Consider the following 16,661-nt stretch of genomic DNA (forward strand, 5'->3'; position numbering starts at 1 on the left):
AACGAGGGATTGGTTGGGGAAGTGCTCTTGGAGGAATTATCATTTTAATAGGGCTTTGAAGGGGGGCAGAGCGATCCCCTCTTGGATTTGAAAGTGGAAGAAGTTCCAGGCCAGAGAAGATAGTCAAGGTACAGTGAGCAGGTTGGCCTTCGAGGAGCAGGGCGTGCACACTGGACTGTAGAAGGAAATCAGGTGAGGCAGGAGGGGGAGAGCTAGTTGAGTACCTTAAAGCCGTCGCTAAGGAGTTTCTATCTGATGTGGAGATGGATGGGCAACTCCTGAAGGTTCTTGAGTGGGGAGACATGGACTGAATGTTTTTGTTTTTGAGAAAAACGGTCTGGGAAGCGGAGCGAAGGATAGACTGGAGTGGCGAAATCGCAAGGAAGTCAGCTGGGAGGCTGGATGTGATAAGGGCTTGGGTCAGCGTGGTAGCAATTCGGATGAAGAGGAAAAGGTGGATCTAGTTTTTAAACTCTGTTGTTCATTTGCTTTAATGGCAATTACAATTGCAGGCCTTGAAAATACGAGTCAGTCGATATTTATTAACCATCTGTGTGCAGAGCACTGTACCTGGCGAAGTACAAAAAAGTGGTAGAAGATGCGATCCCTACTCTCACTGAGCTCATAATTTATTGGGGGAGGGGGAATACCAAGTCATTTACGTAAAGGAGGAAGAAGCACCCGATTCGCGTAAGAAAACTGAAATATGTGAAAGTACAGTGAATGAATATTTAGTCAATCAGTGGTGTTTATTGAGTGCTTACTGTGTGCAGAACACAGTATAAGCACTCGGGAGAGTTCAGTATAACAATAAACAGACACATTCCCAGCCCACAACGAACTTACATTCCAGAATTTAACGCCTAGTGCCAAAAGCTAGACCCTCGCAACTGTTTTCTAGGATTCTTCCCCCTTTACCTCTCCGCAGTTTAACCCTCTTTTTCCCCTTTTCCCTCTGCTCCTCCACCTCTCCCTTCCCATCCCCACAGCACTGTACTCGTCCGCTCAACTGTATATATTTTCGTTACCGTATTTATTTTGTTAATGAATTGTACATCGCCTTGATTCTATTTAGTCGCCATTGTTTTTACGAGATGTTCTTCCCCTTGACGCTGTTTATTGCCATTGTTCTCGTCTGTCCGTCTCCCCCGATTAGACCGTAAGCCCGTCAAACGGCAGGGACCGTCTCTATCTGTTGCCGACTTGTTCATCCCAAGCGCTTAGTACAGTGCTCTGCACATAGTAAGCGCTCAATAAATACTATTGAATGAATGAATTTGCTCAGTGGGAGAGGATGGAGTGGTTAGAGGCCTCTGGTTAATTAATTGTGGTACTTGTTAGGCCCTTACTATGTGCCAAGGACTGTTCTGAGCACTGGGGTAGCTACAAGTCATTCAGGTTTAACACAGTCCCTGTCCCAGATGAGGCTCACACTCAATCCCCATTTTACAGATGAGGTTACTGAGACCCAGAGAGGTTAAATGACATGCCCAAGGTCGCAGAAGAGACAGGTGGCAGAGACAGGATTAGAACCCAGGCCCGGGTTCTAGCCATTAATAATAATGTTAATAATAATAATGTTGGTATTTGTTAAGCGCTTACTATGTGCCGAGCACTCTTCTAAGCGCTGGGGTAGACATAGGGGAATCAGGTTGTCCCGCGTGGGGCTCACAGTCTTAATCCCCATTTGACAGATGAGGGAACTGAGGCCCAGAGAAGTTAAGTGACTTGCCCACAGTCACACAGCCGACAAGTGGCAGAGCTGGGATTCGAACTCATGAGCCCTGACTCCAAAGCCCGTGCTCTTTCCACTGAGCCATGCATTAATGCCACACTGCTCCTCACACTGTTTCCTAGGGATTTAGATGAGGACGGGGGTGATGTGTTCATGCAGGGACGGGCATGTGGAGCTGTTTCCTTTGGGCAGTCCACCATTGAAAAATGCCCTGCACACAGTGATGCTGGGGTGGAATGAATAGACTCTAAGCTTGTTGTGGGCAGGGAACGTGTCTGTTATGCTCTCCCGAGCGCTTAGTACAATGCTCTGCACACAGTTAGCGCCCAATAGTTACGATTGATGGTGATCCTGCGATGGAGTAAATAGACTGCAAGCTTGTGGTGGGTAGGGAAATTGTCTGTTATACTCTCCCAGGTACTTAGTACAGTGCTCTGCACGCAGTAAGGACTCACTATGAATTATAAATTGGCTGTGGTCATTCATTTTCATTCATTCAATAGTATTTATTGAGTGCTTACTTTGTGCAGAACACTGTACTAAGCGCTTGGAATGTACAAATTGGTAACAGATAGAGACAGTCCCTGCCCTTTGACCGGCTTACAGTCTAATCGGGGAAGACGGACAGACAAGAACAATAGCAATAAATAGAATCATTGGTCCTCAGGTGGAGTGAAAAGCCCTGTAAGCTGTAAGGCAGGAAATGTGTCTGCTATATTGTTCTGTCCCAAGCGCATGGTAAAGTGCTCTGCACATAGTAAGCATTTAATAAATACTACTAATTGATTGAGAACCCTTGGAGTCAGGGCTTTGGAGTCAGGGCTCATGAGTTCGAATCCCAGCTCTGCCACTTGTCGGCTGTGTGACTGTGGGCAAGTCACTTAACTTCTCTGGGCCTCAGTTCCCTCATCTGTAAAATGGGGATTAAGACTGTGAGCCCCACGTGGGACAACCTGATTCCCCTATGTCTACCCCAGCGCTTAGAACCGTGCTCGGCACATAGTAAGCGCTTAACAAATACCAACATTATTATTATTAACCCAAGTGAGGCCTGATAGGGTCAGGCCAAGTGCCCAGCCACTGGACGCGTAGCATGAACCATGTCATCAGGTTACCTTCAAACCCATCCCAGTGGCTAGAGATCGATCTTCTCTGGCCAACTACTTTTGCCCTCATAACCAGCCATGACCTGTTCATGAATCTATTTGATCCTCTCTGAGCATTCTAACTTCCTTGATTTTTCCTTTGGCGTTTTTGACCCTTCCTCCTAAAGACCCATCACAGTCCTCTCATCCAGGAACTTATCCCACTGCGTCTTAAAGCTAAAGATCTTTTCTGCCTGAACTACTTACCGTGGTAATGGCATTCCGTAGGGATTAGCCTTGTCTCCTCCTTCTCCCAGCCTGCAGAGTCTGTCTGGAGTTAAATCCTTTTGGTTCTGCCTTCCCAGTGGTGTTTCCTCTGTCAGACTGTAGTCAGTCAATCAGTGGTACTTACTGAGCGCTGACTGGGTACCAAGCACTGTACTTGGGAGAATTCCCTGCCCAAAATGAGCTTTGCTCCTCTGAGGCAGGAATCAAGCGCACTAATTCTTTTGAACTCTGCCAAGTGCTTAGTCGTATTTACTGAGTGCTTACTGTGTGCAGAGCACTGTATTAAGTAGTTGGGAGGGTACAGTACAGCAATAAACAGACACATTGCTTGCCCAAAGTGAACTTACAGTCTAGAGGGAGGGTGACAGTAGCATAAAAAAATAAATTACAGACATGTACGTATGTGCTGTAGGGCTGGGGGGGGGGGGAGAACAAAGGGAACATGGCAGGGCGACAGGGAAGGGAGTGGGAGAAGAGGAAACAGGGATGGGGGGCTTAGGGAAAGTCTTTTGGAGAAGATAAAGCTTTGAAGGCTGGGAGAATAATTGTAGGATTTGAGGAGAGAAGGCATTCCAGGCCAGAGGCAGGACCTGGATGAGAGGTCGGAGTTGACGTGGACGAGAGGTCGGAGTTGAGATAGGCGAGATCGAGGTACAGTGAGAAGGTTGGCATTAGAGGAGCGAAGTGTGCGGGCTGGGTTGTAGGAGGAGAGTAGCGAGCCGAGGTAGGAGGGGGCGAGGCGATTGAGTGCTTTAAAGCGAATGATGAGTTTTTGTCTGATGCAGAGGTGGATGGGATGCTTACCATTTCCTATATAAAGAAATTTTTCCTTGTGCTTTGAACCTAACCATCTTGAGTTTCTGTGGGTGCCTCTGGATTTGATGTTTGGAGATTTGGGAGCACCAATTCCAAGTTTATCCCATAAGCATCGGAATGACCAAATGGAAAAAGGGAGGCACGTTGCCTTTCCAAAAATATTCCATACTGTATTGAAATAATAATAACTGTGTTATTTGTTAAGCGCCTATTATGTGTAGGCACTGTTCTAAGCGCTGGGGAAGCTACAAGATAATGGGATTGACCCAGATCCTGTCCCACAGGGAGCTCACAATCTTAATCCCCATTTTACAGATCAGGGAACTGAGGCACAGAAAAGTGAAGTGATTTACCCAAGGTCACACCGCAGACAAGTGAAGTGGGGACTAGAACCCAAGTCCTTCTGACTTTGAGGCTCTATCCACTAGACAAATACTTCCTTAATCTACAAAATCGTTCTTTTGTAATCATAACCATCATCAGTGGTATTCTCTGAGCACATACTGTGTGCAGAACATGGTACTTAGCCAAGTTCAATTAATTCCCAAATGCTTGAAAATGTTAGTAGGGAGAATGGTTAACTGACTCATCCTGCCTCTGGAGAGACCCTGGAAATTCATTAGGGGCCAGGGAATGGATGAGGGGCGGATACTAGGGATTGTAGTCCCTGTCCCACGTGAGGCTCACAGTCTCAACCCCCATTTTACAGATGAGGGGACTGAGGCACAGAGAAGTAAAGTGACTTGCCCAGGGTCACATAGCAGACAAGTGGCAGAATCCAAATTAGAACCCATGACTTTATGACTCCCAGGCCTGTTCTCTGTCCACTACGCCGTGCTGCTTCTCTGAGAGGAGCTCGTAAAGCAGCTCATACCTAGAAATCAGTTTTTAAAAATGGAAGTGATTGGATTTTTTTTCCCTCGCTCTCATTCTTTAAACCTGCTGCCTGGATTTTGTAGGACCCTGTATCCCAGAACACAATTTGGCCCAGTCTTTGGGTCACGAGCCTCTGGGCTGGGTCTGGCCAGACTGAAGCAAAATTAGGCACAGGAATCGTCTGCCTATTGGAAAGACCACTGACCTGGGTGTCAGAGGATCTGGGTTCTAATCCTGGCTTCGTCCCCGGCCTGCGGTGTGACCTTGGGCAAGTCACTTCACTTCTCTGGACCTGTGTCTTCTCATCTGTAAGATGGAGATTAAATACCTGTTCTCCCTCCTACTTAAAATGTAAGCTCCATGTGGGTTAGGGAGTGTTTCTGACCTGATTAACTCATATCTACCCCAGCGCTTAAGAAATGTGCTTGAGACATGCTAAGCTCTTAACACAAATCATAAAATAAGCCTCTAATCTGTTAAACGGGTATTATGTGCCAAGCAGAGAACTACAGTATTAATAAATGTGACCCAGTCCCTGTCTCACATGGGACTCTCAGTCAAAGTGGGAGGCAGAACAGGTAATTTATTTCCTTATTTTATGAATGAGGAAAATTTAGGGATAGAGAAGTTAAGTGATTTGAGAAGCAGCGTGGCTTAGTGGGTAGAGCACGGGCCTGGGAGTCCGAAAGACCTGGGTTCTAAGCCGGCTCCACCTCTTATCTGCTGTGTGACCTCGAGCAAGTCACTTAAATTCTCTGGACCTCATTTACCTCATCTGTAAAATGGGGATTAAGACTGTGAGTCCCGTGTGGAAAAGGGACTATGTCCGAACTGATTAGCTTATAACTACCCCAGTGCTTAAAATAGTGCGTGACCCTTAGTAAGCGTTTAACAAATAGTACTGTTATTAATAATAACTTTTAATAACTGACATTAACTTATTATTATTAAACAGGCAAGTGGAAGGCCAGGATTCTGACTCCCAGGCCCAAGCCTTATCCACTGTCACTCTGGTATTTGAGTGTTTACTGTGAATCCCATTGTGGATGGGGAATATGTCTTGGGAACTCTGTTATCTTGTTGGATTGTACTCTCCAAGTCCCTAGTACAGTGCTTTGCAAGCAGTCAGCCCTCAGTATAAATACGATTGATTGATTACCGAGTCCTGTACTAAGTGTTTAAGAGAGTAGACTACAATAGAGTAGGTAGATAATTATGGTATTTGTTAAGTGCTTACTATGTGCAAAGCACTGTTCTAAGCGCTGGGGTTAATACAAGGCGCAATCGCTGCCCACAGGGAGTTTACATACTAGGCCACACGCTCCTCAGACCTCCTCCAAACCGCCCCCTTCCCGCTGCCCACTCTCCACAGCCCCTCTTGTTCAGGCATCGTGACATTGAAGCTGGGGTGCTGCCCAGATTCTTGGCCCTTTGGGGTGACCACTTGTTTCAGGGAGGGCCAGGAACTTCAGGTCCTGGTAGCCCGGGGAGCTTGATGAGCACAGAACCTTGAGGACTAGTGTGGCCTAGGAATAGAGCCCGGGCTGGGGAGTCAGAAGGACCTGGGTTCTAATTCCGGCTCCGTCACTCCTCTGCGATGCGTGATCTCGGGCAAATCACTTCTCTGGGCCTCGGTTACTGCAATCTGTAAAAATGGGGATGAGGACTTGAGCCCCATGTGGGACAGGGACTGTGTCTAACCTGATTAATTTTTATCTACTCCAGCGCTTAGTCTGGTGCCTGGCACATGGTAAGCGCTTAACAGATACCATAAAGCAACCCAAACTTGTGGCAGCTGTCTCTGGAAGCGAAGGCTTAGTGATCCACTTTCAATTCCACCCCAGGACCTCACAGGCCGGTGACGGCACTTGGGCCACGTGCAAGATTTTGGCTCTTGTTGGATTTTACTTCCCCAACCCTGACTCCCCCTGACCGAGGGGAGGAGAGATTAACCCAGCTCTGGGCCACCTCTATTCATTCCAGGGGAAGGAGGTGGTATTTATCATTCCGACTTGCACATTTTTGAAAAAGAATCATCGGCTCAAAATGATTTCTTGATAAGCACCGGACCTCCTACATCAGCAGCCGAGGGATGCCGGTGCTTTTCGGGCCTCGTCTTCCAGTATTAAAACCCGTGTGAGGGACCTAGAAGACTCGATAAGAAAATTTTTTATCTTAATGAATTTGTCTTCCCAGATTGTATTTCCAGTTGTAGCCCCTAAAACACAAAGATGGATTGACTTAAGGGGGAAAAGTAGCTTAAGGGTATGTAAGCAGGTGTGGGAGATTAGTTCAATTTTCAGCACCTTTTTAATTAACTCATTTAACCCTAATAGAGCATTTCTAAAGGCATCTGTAGAGACAAACTAATTTTACCACAGTGAATTTTCACATTGGATTCCTAGTTCTGGTGCCAATTTCCAAGATCCAGTACACCCCAAAATGTGGTTTTGGGGGGGAGAGGCAGGCCCACATCCTCCAGTTTGTATGGGTTTTCTGAGGACAATCAGTGACTTGCTCCCAGGGATAGGAGCTGCTGGGGCTCTGTGAATTCTTCGGTCTTACCTTGTACTCTCCCAAGCACTTGGCACAATGTCCTGCCCATAGTAAGCGCTCAAGAAATGCCATCGATAGATTGAATTGCACTTTGAGGGACGACTCACCAGCGCTCAGCAATGCCGGGTGACCGACTCCCTCAAGGAATTCGGACGATGTTTGGAAATTCTGAAGGATGGGAAATGGGTCTTGTCTTATCTGTTTCCAGGGCTCAAGTAGCATCTTTAAGCATGGCTGTGTCTGAAAGGTAGAATAAGATCTATTCTCTGCTGCTGCTTGCTTTATTCTGCCACTGAATAAGTGGGTCAGTCCGGGTACCTTTGGTTAGAGACTGGGAGTGCAATAGTATTCATTCTTAATTTAGTTTGGAATTCAGTGGGTGCGATGGAATTGGAAGCGAAAACTTGTACCCTGTAACTTTGCATTGTGGAAATCACCTTCTGTGAAGGACCCATAAGAAGTGTGTGAATGTTTAGATCCTTCTTGGATGTCAGACTAAAAAATCCTCTCAGGGTTCCTCTTGAGCCTTATTTTTCAGGAAAAGCTCTTGATCCCAGAGCACTTTACCTAAAAGTAGAAGCTTTTGCTGTCCAGACAAATTTCCAGTTTGGGTAATCCTTTTTTTTTTCCCCGCTTATCCAGAATTCCCCACCTCTTTCAATAGAAAACATTATCTCACTGCTGTATTCTGTCTTCCCAGAGGTGATCTTTCATTATGGAAGAGTAAATATGTTTCCAGTTGGTTGTTGGTTTGAATGATAAGGTCTAAACTCAGTGGAATTTGTTGGGAACCATGGTAGATGTGTCCTTGAGGACTTCCATAAAGAGCCCTCATGGAAATTAAAAATGAATGGAAAAGGTTAAGAGCAGTGGTTCTCCAAAAACGCTGCTGGTAGAGGTGGGAACTGGGATGGAATTCAGGGAAGAGGAGGTCCATGAGTTTAGAGAACTTCCTCAAGGAAAGGAAAAAGTTGGCAGTTTTCAACTGTTCCCTTTTTCTTTTACACCAGGCCAGCCGCGTCTTTGGTGAGGCCCAAGGAAAACCTGTTGGGAAGCCCGAGACCCGCATATCCCAAAATGCTTTAATGGGAAACTCATGAAGCCATCACTCCTGAATTCCCTCCACCTTGTGAAACTCACTGATAAGTTCACTGGGTTCCTAAAATAGGAGTGAATTGGCAAAGTAGTGTTTACTGGCGGGCTAGTGCAAATTAGAGCCAGGTGTCAGTCATCACTTGCCGAAGAAATTTTGGCACCGGCAAAATAATATTTGATTAGTAGATGGAAGTGAATGTCTCCCCTGAGGCGTGTTTGCAGTTCATTAGGCTTGTTGGGCGTTAGACATATATAGCGGATGAAGAAATCACTTTGGGAGAGTGCTGATCTTTAAAAATATTTTTATTCGAGGCTGCTGATGTCTGTGGGCTAAAGGTGAGTCAGTTTCTGGAACCAGCAGAGGGACTGGTGTTCCAGAGGGCTTTTGGATGACCCAGGCTCATTCTTGAACATCAGAAGGTCAGATCCTGGAGAACAAAAGCACTTCCCCTGCTGCTCCCCCTCCCGCCGGTGAAGCAAGATGGGGGAAGGCGAGGGCGTGGCATGAGATGAAAAGACGTAGTAATAATAATAATTGTGATATCTGTTAAGCGCTTACTATGTACCAGGCACTGTACTAAGTGCTGGGTTGGAGGCAAGCAAATCGGGGTGGACACAGTCCCTGTCCCACATGGGGCTGAGTCTCAATCCCCATTTTACAGATGAGGGAATTGAGGCCCAGAGAAGTGAAATAACTTGCCCAAGGTCACACAGCAGAAAAGTGGTGAAGCTGGGATTAGAACACGTGACCTTCTGACTCCCAGACCCGTGGTCTTCCCATTTTACAAATGAGGTAACTGAGGCACAGAGAAGTGAAGTGACTTGCCCCAGGCCACAGAGCAGACAAGTGGCAGAGCCGGGGTTAGAACCCAGGTCCTCCTGTCTCCCAGGCCCGTGCTCTATCCACTCTTCATTACCCAAAGTTTTGTGGTGGAGGGGAGGAGGAGGAGTGTTTTCCTGCTCCTGGGCTCCAAAGAGTGAACCGTTAGGTTGAAGGATCTTGAACTCCATTTCACTGTTATCAGTCAATTTAAGTATAATCCGGCTATTTCCATTCACTTTAAAAGAACTAGGCTGGGATGAAGTAGAGGCTGGTGTCACAAAAGGAAGACGGCTGTAGGAGATATTGTCAGAGCCTAGACCTTTTTCTCTTTGTAATACTGATTCCCTCTGCTGCAATTAAGGGGGTCGGGTTCAACCTGCTGGTTTAAATACGGTAGACGCAATATAGAAATGGCGAAAATGAGAATACGTTCAATTCGTGAAGGGATTGTGAACAGGGAAAGGGAATTTACGCCATGGAGTACAGGCTCGATGAGCTTTGCGATTGAGATTTTGGTTCTGTCAGTCAGTGGTATTTATTGATCGGATGCTGTCTACAGGGCCCTGTGCTGACTGCTTGGGAGGGTACAATAGAGTTATCAGACAAGATACCCGCCTTCAAAGGAATTTACAGTCTACTGTGAGAACAGCACCGAATTGAGCACTTGGGGTACTTCATGAAACTATTATTGCAAAAAAGGCAAAAAATTGACCTCCTCTCCCTTTGACTCGCTCCTCTTACCCCATCCCTTCTCATCTTCTAAAAACCCTTAAACCCATTCCTCTCCTTCCCTGACTCCACTGCTACTAAAAACCCTTAAACCCATTCCTCTCCTTCCCTGACCCCCTTCCCACTCAAAGCTTCTCCTCTAGATTGCAAGCTCCTTGTGGACAGGGATCAGGTCTGCCAACCCCACGGTGAAGTGATCCCTCCCAAGGATTTAATCCAGGGCTCTGCCCACAGAAAGCGCTCAGTAAATACCACTGACTGATTGGCTGATATCTCTTAGCGTGTAATTGACAAGCATTTTGCACACACCCAAGCGTTTGGGCTAGGCAGAGTCTGAGATCCTCGAAGTAGTCCTCCCCAATATGTTCAGTTTTCCTGTAATGCAGCTTTTCATTTAATATTTTGGAAGAATTCTAGGTGATTTAGGGAATGTCTGCCCTCCCCCCCAACTCACATCTGTGTGCATAGTACACTTGTTTTGAATAATAATAATTATGGTATTTAAGTGCTTACACTGTTCTAAGCGCTAGGGTAGTCAGATTGTCCCACGTGGAGCTCACATTTTTTAATCCCCATTTTTACAGATGAGGTAACTGAGGCACAGAGAAGCTAAGTGACTTGCTCAAGGTCACACAGCAGACAAGTGGCAGAGTTGGGATTAGAACCCTCGACCTCTGACTCCCAAGCCCGTGCTCTCTCCACTAAGCCACGCTGCTTCGCTAACAGGGAACACTGCTGCCAACTCTGTTGTCTGGTGTCCTCCAAGTGCTTAGTGCAGGGGCTCTGCCCAGAGTGAGTGCTCAGTAATTACCGCTGATGAAGATGATTGGATAATCAGTGGTGTTTTTTGAGTGGTGGTTATGGATGTGACCCTGTGCTAAGCACTTGGAAGGGTACATTATTTAGTAGACAAGACAGCTGCCTTCAAAGAATACAGCATTGTACGTACTGAGTGCTTGGGAGAATATAATAATAATAATGTTGGTATTTGTTAAGCGCTTACTATGTGCAGAGCATTGTTCTAAGTACTGGGGGAGATACAGGATCATCAGGTTGTCCCACGTGAGGCTCACAGTTAATCCCCGTTTTACAGATGAGATAACTGAGGCACATAATAGAATAGAATAGAGTTAGAAGACAAGATAACTGCCATCAAAGAATTTAGTCTGCTGTGGGTATAGCACTGTTTTGAGCACATGAGAGACTTAGGATAGAGTAGGTAGGCATGATCACTGCCCTCAAGGGGTGTTCAATCTAGCGGGTAAATAAATCTGTTGTGGGGAAAGGACAGGAAGTCACTGTTCTCTCTCCATGTATTAAGGAAAAATGTCAGTTTTTCCCCCGCTTTCTCCACTTCCCTCTTTTTCTTCCTGGAAAAGAACTAAACTCACAATTTGTTAGACAGGGATAAATGATTTCATGACAAAATTTTATTCCTGTGTATTGACACATGTTAAAAATAACCCACTTCTTGTCATACAACTGAAATCCCCACACTGACTCAGAAGACACTGCTAACTCTTCTAGCCTTTTTTGTTTTTTTTAATTAGAGCATGTCGGGTGTGGGATAACAGCTTTTGCAAAGCGCTTTTACGTTTTGACAAGTGCTTTTTGTTCCCTTTCATTATTTATTCCCCACAACCGCGCTCCAAGGTGAATTAGAGTTGTTACTCCTTTAAGGACAGTTTCCTTTTTTCCATTGCAGATACTGAAATTCTCAAGGCACGTTCTCTATCATCCCAATGTAAGGAGCCTCCGGAAAAATTGCTGCAGTGGTAAAGCTTGGAAGCTCAGACCTTGGTGAGTTCCTCTGGATCCTTCAACTTCCATGGCCAGCTAAGGAATGTATCCCCTTTTGGAATTTAGTCATTTGATGGGTTTTTTTGTCATTACTGTTGTTTGTTTTTTATGATATTTGTTAAGTGCTGACTTTGTGCCGGGCGCTGTACTAAGTGCAGGGATAGATACAAGCTTATCAGATGGGACATATTCCCTGTCCCACATGGGGCTCACAGTCTTAATCCCCATTTTGCAGATGAAGGAGCTGAGGCCCAGAGAAATACGGTGACTTGCCCAAAGTCACACGGCAGACTGAGATTAGAACCCAGGTCCTTCTGACTCCCAGCCCCGGGCTCTTTCCACCAGGCCGCCCTGCTTCTCCGTCAGGATGGTGCCCGGTGTTCCCGGCACCTCACGGGAACCCTCTCAGAATTTGGGATGGAATTTTGTTGTGAATGGAGGTTGCAGCCGCACAGAGCCCACAGGATTTGGGGGTGTATATAGAGAAGGTCGTCGTAGGGTCCATGGGGGCCCATTCCAGTGCCCCCACGTTACGTTGACCTTGGTCTCCGGGAGAGAACCCTGTGGGCCTTTTCTCTGTCTCTCGAGGTGGGTGGGGTCAAGGTGACAGCTCAAAGTGAGCTCATGGTATTGGAGGGGCTCCTGAGTGCTCAATAATAATAATGTTGGTATTTGTTAAGCGCTTACTATGTGCAGAGCATTGCTCTAAGCGCTGGGGGAGATACAGGGTCATCAGGTTGGTCCACGTGAGGCTCACAATCCCCATTTTACAGATGAGGTAAGTGAGGCACAGAGAAGTGACTTGCTCACAGTCACACAGCTGAGAAGTGGCGGAGCCGGAATTCGAACCCATGACCGCTGACTCCCAAGCCTGGGCTCTTTCCACTGAGCCACGCTGCTTCTCTGCCCTAAGCACTTGCAGGAGTACAGTGGAGGGGAAGTAATTTTTATTAATGGTTGTCTTCCCCTCTAGACTGTAATCTCATTGCAGGCAGTGAATATGTCTGTTGCATTTTATTCTTCCAAGCGCTTAGCGCCCAGTAAATAGGATTGACTACAGCAGGAACCATGTCCCCATCTTTTGTCCGATGGGCCGCGTACCGTGATGGTATCCGCTCCTGCTGGGTTTCCCAAGACCAGTGACCGTCACGTTGCTCAAAGATGCCTTTCGGCAAATCAGTCAAACGGTAGCATTAATTTTTAAATTACAGATTATACGTGACGCTTATTGACGTCTGTCTCCCTTCCAGTGTAAACTCATTGAGGGCAGGGAAAGCGTCTGACAACTCTGTGATATTGAACTCTCCCAAGTGCTTAGTGGGGTGTCCAGCACTAAGTGCCAATAAGTGCGATTGATTGCTCTGCACATAGTAAGCACTCGGTAACTACCATTGATGGATTGATTGAGCCCCTGGAGCAGAGAGTTGTGCTGAGCCCTGGGGAGAGAAAGTCCAAGAGAATCGGTAGACAGTAGCCCTGCGCTCCAGGAGCTTCCAAAGGAAAGGAAAGGTCCTTGAAAGGCTTGCCTTTGCCCATTCTCCCCAGGGCCACTGAAGCAGCCGCTCTGCCTCGCGGTCATTGGCTCTCGCCACAGGCCTACCGGTTTGGGTTTGAATTGTGGCGGGGAATTCCTGGGAGCCCGTCGAGGGCGGGCCCGGTGGGTGTCGACCGATAAAGCCGCCAGAGGAGACCGTCTGTCCTAGCCCACACGCTTGGCCCACCTGCCGCCCACCTAGTTCTCGAACCCCCGTCTCGTTTCTGTCGCCGCCGACCCCTCGTCCGCATCCTCCGTCCGACTTGGATCCCCTCTCTCCCTCGTATTCTACAGACCACCACCCCTCCCATTTTCAAAGGTCCACTGACATCCCGTCTACTCCGACTAACCTGTCATTTCCCCATCCCTTCTGCCTCACCTGTGCACTTCATCGCTCACCCCACGCTCCCGGCACTTACGTCCGTCTCCTCCTACTCTGCCGCTTCCCAACTGTCGTTTATTTTGCTGCCCGTCTCCCCTACTAGACTGTAAGCTCCTTGAGGTCAGGATCGTGCCTACCAACTCTGATGCCTTCCCCGGAAGCGCGGAGTACCCGCAGCAGGGGCTCCAAAAATACCGTCGATCGATCGGACAGGTTTCGGTTGACTCCGCAGGACCAATCGGCTCATAACGTAGAATCTGAAAGTTTCTCTGGGCCACAAGATAACGGGCCCCAGAGTACAGGCTTTTTACTGGCATGGAACGATTCCATAAGGTTAGTGACTAATCCTGAGTTTAAGTCTTGGTGCTGTCCTCTGCAGTTCTCCTGACAGACCGAAAATTTATTCCAATGTGTTCAAGAGCACTTGTTCTCACTTAGGGCGAAGTTGGTGTAAAATCTTTGGCTTTTAAAAATAACACCAGCCTGCCTTCCCAAACCACATTTTTGTTACTCTGGAAGAGGAGGGTAGTTTTACATCCAGGAAAGTTACTGGGGGATATTTATTGAATGTTTCTGAGGAATGATTGGACTACCTTTTCTTTTGAAGTGGCTCATGTAAAATGTGTAGCAAAGTAAATATCGAAGATCTGGAAAAATCCACTCTAAATAATAATAATAATCGTAATGATAGTACTTGTTAAGCACTGCATTCAAGTCATTCAGTGTGGTGTTTATTGAGTGCTCACTGGATGCAGAGCACTAAAGTACTAAGTACTCACTCTGTGTCAAGCATTGTTCTAAGCGCTGGAGTAGATGCAAGCTAATAATAATGTTGGTATTTGTTAAGCACTTACTATGTGCAGACCACTGTTCTAAGCACTGGGGTAGATACAGGGTAATCAGGAGGTCCCTCGTGAGGCTCACGGTTAATCCCCATTTTACAGATGAGGGAACTGAGGCCCAGAGAAGTTAAGTGACTTGCCCACAGTCACACAGCTGACAAGTGGCAGAGCCGGAACTCGAACCCATGACCTCGGCCTCCCAAGCCCGGGCTCTTTCCACTGAGCCACGCTGGTTGGACCCAGTCCCTGTCCCACATGGGGGTCACAGTCTTAATCCCCATTTTTCAGATGAGGTAACTGAGGCACAGAGAGGTGAAATGACTTGCCCAAGGTTACACAGCACACTTGTGGCAGAGCTGGTATTAGAACTCAGGTCCTTCTGACTCCCAGGCCCATGCTCTATCCCCTGGGCCACGCTGCTTCTCAAGTCCACAATAGCTGCTTCTCAAGAGCAAAATAGCAACTTCCTTTGAAGAACATTAGCTGTTGTCTACTTAATTGTCACCCGATCCCTGAGTAATCCGGTAGGGAGGGAGAAAAGGGAATAAGTGAGGTAAGGACAAAGTCCAACGAATAACAAGGTCAGACCCCAAATCACCCCAGCAGCGATGGAGCAGATAGAGTCCGTATCCCGACCCTCACGGCTTTCACTCTGTCCTCTGCCACCTGCTCGCGACTGGTTAGAATTGGAGCAGAACTGTCACCCTTGTCACATACTATCCTTCCTGTATCAAACTGGGGAATGGACATTGGATTCTGTTAAGGAGACACTGAAGCCCAGCTTCGCAGAACGGGCCTCGTCGTGTACTCCTGAGGAACGCGGTAATTAGAAAAGGGGGTGTGCGTGTGTAAAGGCATCGGGAAGAACCTAGAAATCTAGGAGACAAGACACAGACGGTGCCAGGCCCTGAAAATAGCTGCTGCTGCTGCTAGGAGCTAAAGGCCAGCCTTTCCGTGTGGAAGGGATTTTGAGTACGCGGAGCTCCGCCCACCCACAGATAGCCAATACCAGGGATATTTATAAAGCTGACACCCTTAGCTGTGCGGCATTTCATGTCCGTCCGCCTGGCAGTGTCAGAGGCATGGACGCAGCGGCCATCTAAACCCTGCAATCATCCAACCCGGGTTCCTAGGGAACGCAGAGGATGAGAAGGGTGACGAGGGAAATGGAACGCAGAGGAGCCGGTGGTGGGGAGCGGAGGCTGGGCCGAAGGCAGGAGTGAGTCAGGGGTTGGGCGGGAGGGAGGGCTGTCTATCCCTTGCACTCCAAAGGCATAGAAAAGGGAAAGCTGATCATTTTCGAAGGGCAGCAGTGAGGTCTTCGCATTTCAGAATCGAGGAAAGAATGAACTAAACCAGTTAGCCCTGTCGTCGTTATTTTCAGGGAGAGAACAGAGTGCTGATTAATCGCTCTGGCTCTCGGCCTTTGGGCAGGCGGAAAGGAAAGGGAAACGGCAAATTCTAGGAGACGGTGTCCGGTGGCAGCAGGCCGACTAGACTGTTCCCCTCCTTTCCGGAGAAGTTTGGACTAAGCAGACCGGTCATAGATGTATTCTCCCTTCTGCATCATCCTTGTTCCTGGAATGACACCCTTTATTCCCCCCACCCTCAGCCTCGCAGCTCTCATTTCTATATCCTGTCATTGATTTATTTCTATTAACGTCTGTCTCCCCCCGAGACTGTAAGCTCCTTGTGGGCAGGGAGCGTGCCTACCCACTCTGATAGGTGGTACTCTCCCAAGCACTTAGTACAGTGCCCCGCACACGGTAAGCGCGCAATAAACGCAGTTGGTGGATTGAGGCGACCGGAGCGATCCGTCACCCGAGCCGCCCCCGAGAGAGTGAATGCTCTGCTCTCTGCTTTTTCGGCCGAGCTCGGTTTCAGCTGTGGTGAACTCGCTTGGCCTATTTGGCTCCCAGAGGAGGTTGGCAGTTTCCCCAAGTTTTAATGGGTCAAAGCAACTGATCCCATTCCTTTTTATAAAGTCAGCACGGTGAGGAGCGCGGAGCTTCTGGCGGAGACGTTCGAATCCGCTCTGTGACCTCCTGGATGAGCGAGCTCTGTCCGTCAAAGCAGAGTTGTGAGTGGGTCCCCGATGGT

At 47.7% G+C, this 16,661-nt stretch overlaps 1 protein-coding gene across 3 annotated transcripts in view; it reads left to right on the plus strand.

The window, feature by feature from the left end:
* Positions 1–16,661, plus strand: part of CLOCK (clock circadian regulator) — a 66,592-nt gene that overhangs the window by 7,612 nt on the left and 42,319 nt on the right. For all 3 annotated transcript variants that reach the window (XM_029076725.2, XM_029076728.2, XM_029076727.2), the window contains exon 2: positions 11,709–11,803. The gene's annotated coding sequence lies outside the window, so the exon portion shown is untranslated. The remainder of the gene's footprint in view (positions 1–11,708; positions 11,804–16,661) is intronic.

The sequence above is a fragment of the Ornithorhynchus anatinus genome, chromosome 12 (genome assembly GCF_004115215.2).
Source record: "Ornithorhynchus anatinus isolate Pmale09 chromosome 12, mOrnAna1.pri.v4, whole genome shotgun sequence".
In the NCBI taxonomy this organism is placed as follows: Eukaryota; Metazoa; Chordata; class Mammalia; order Monotremata; family Ornithorhynchidae; genus Ornithorhynchus; species Ornithorhynchus anatinus.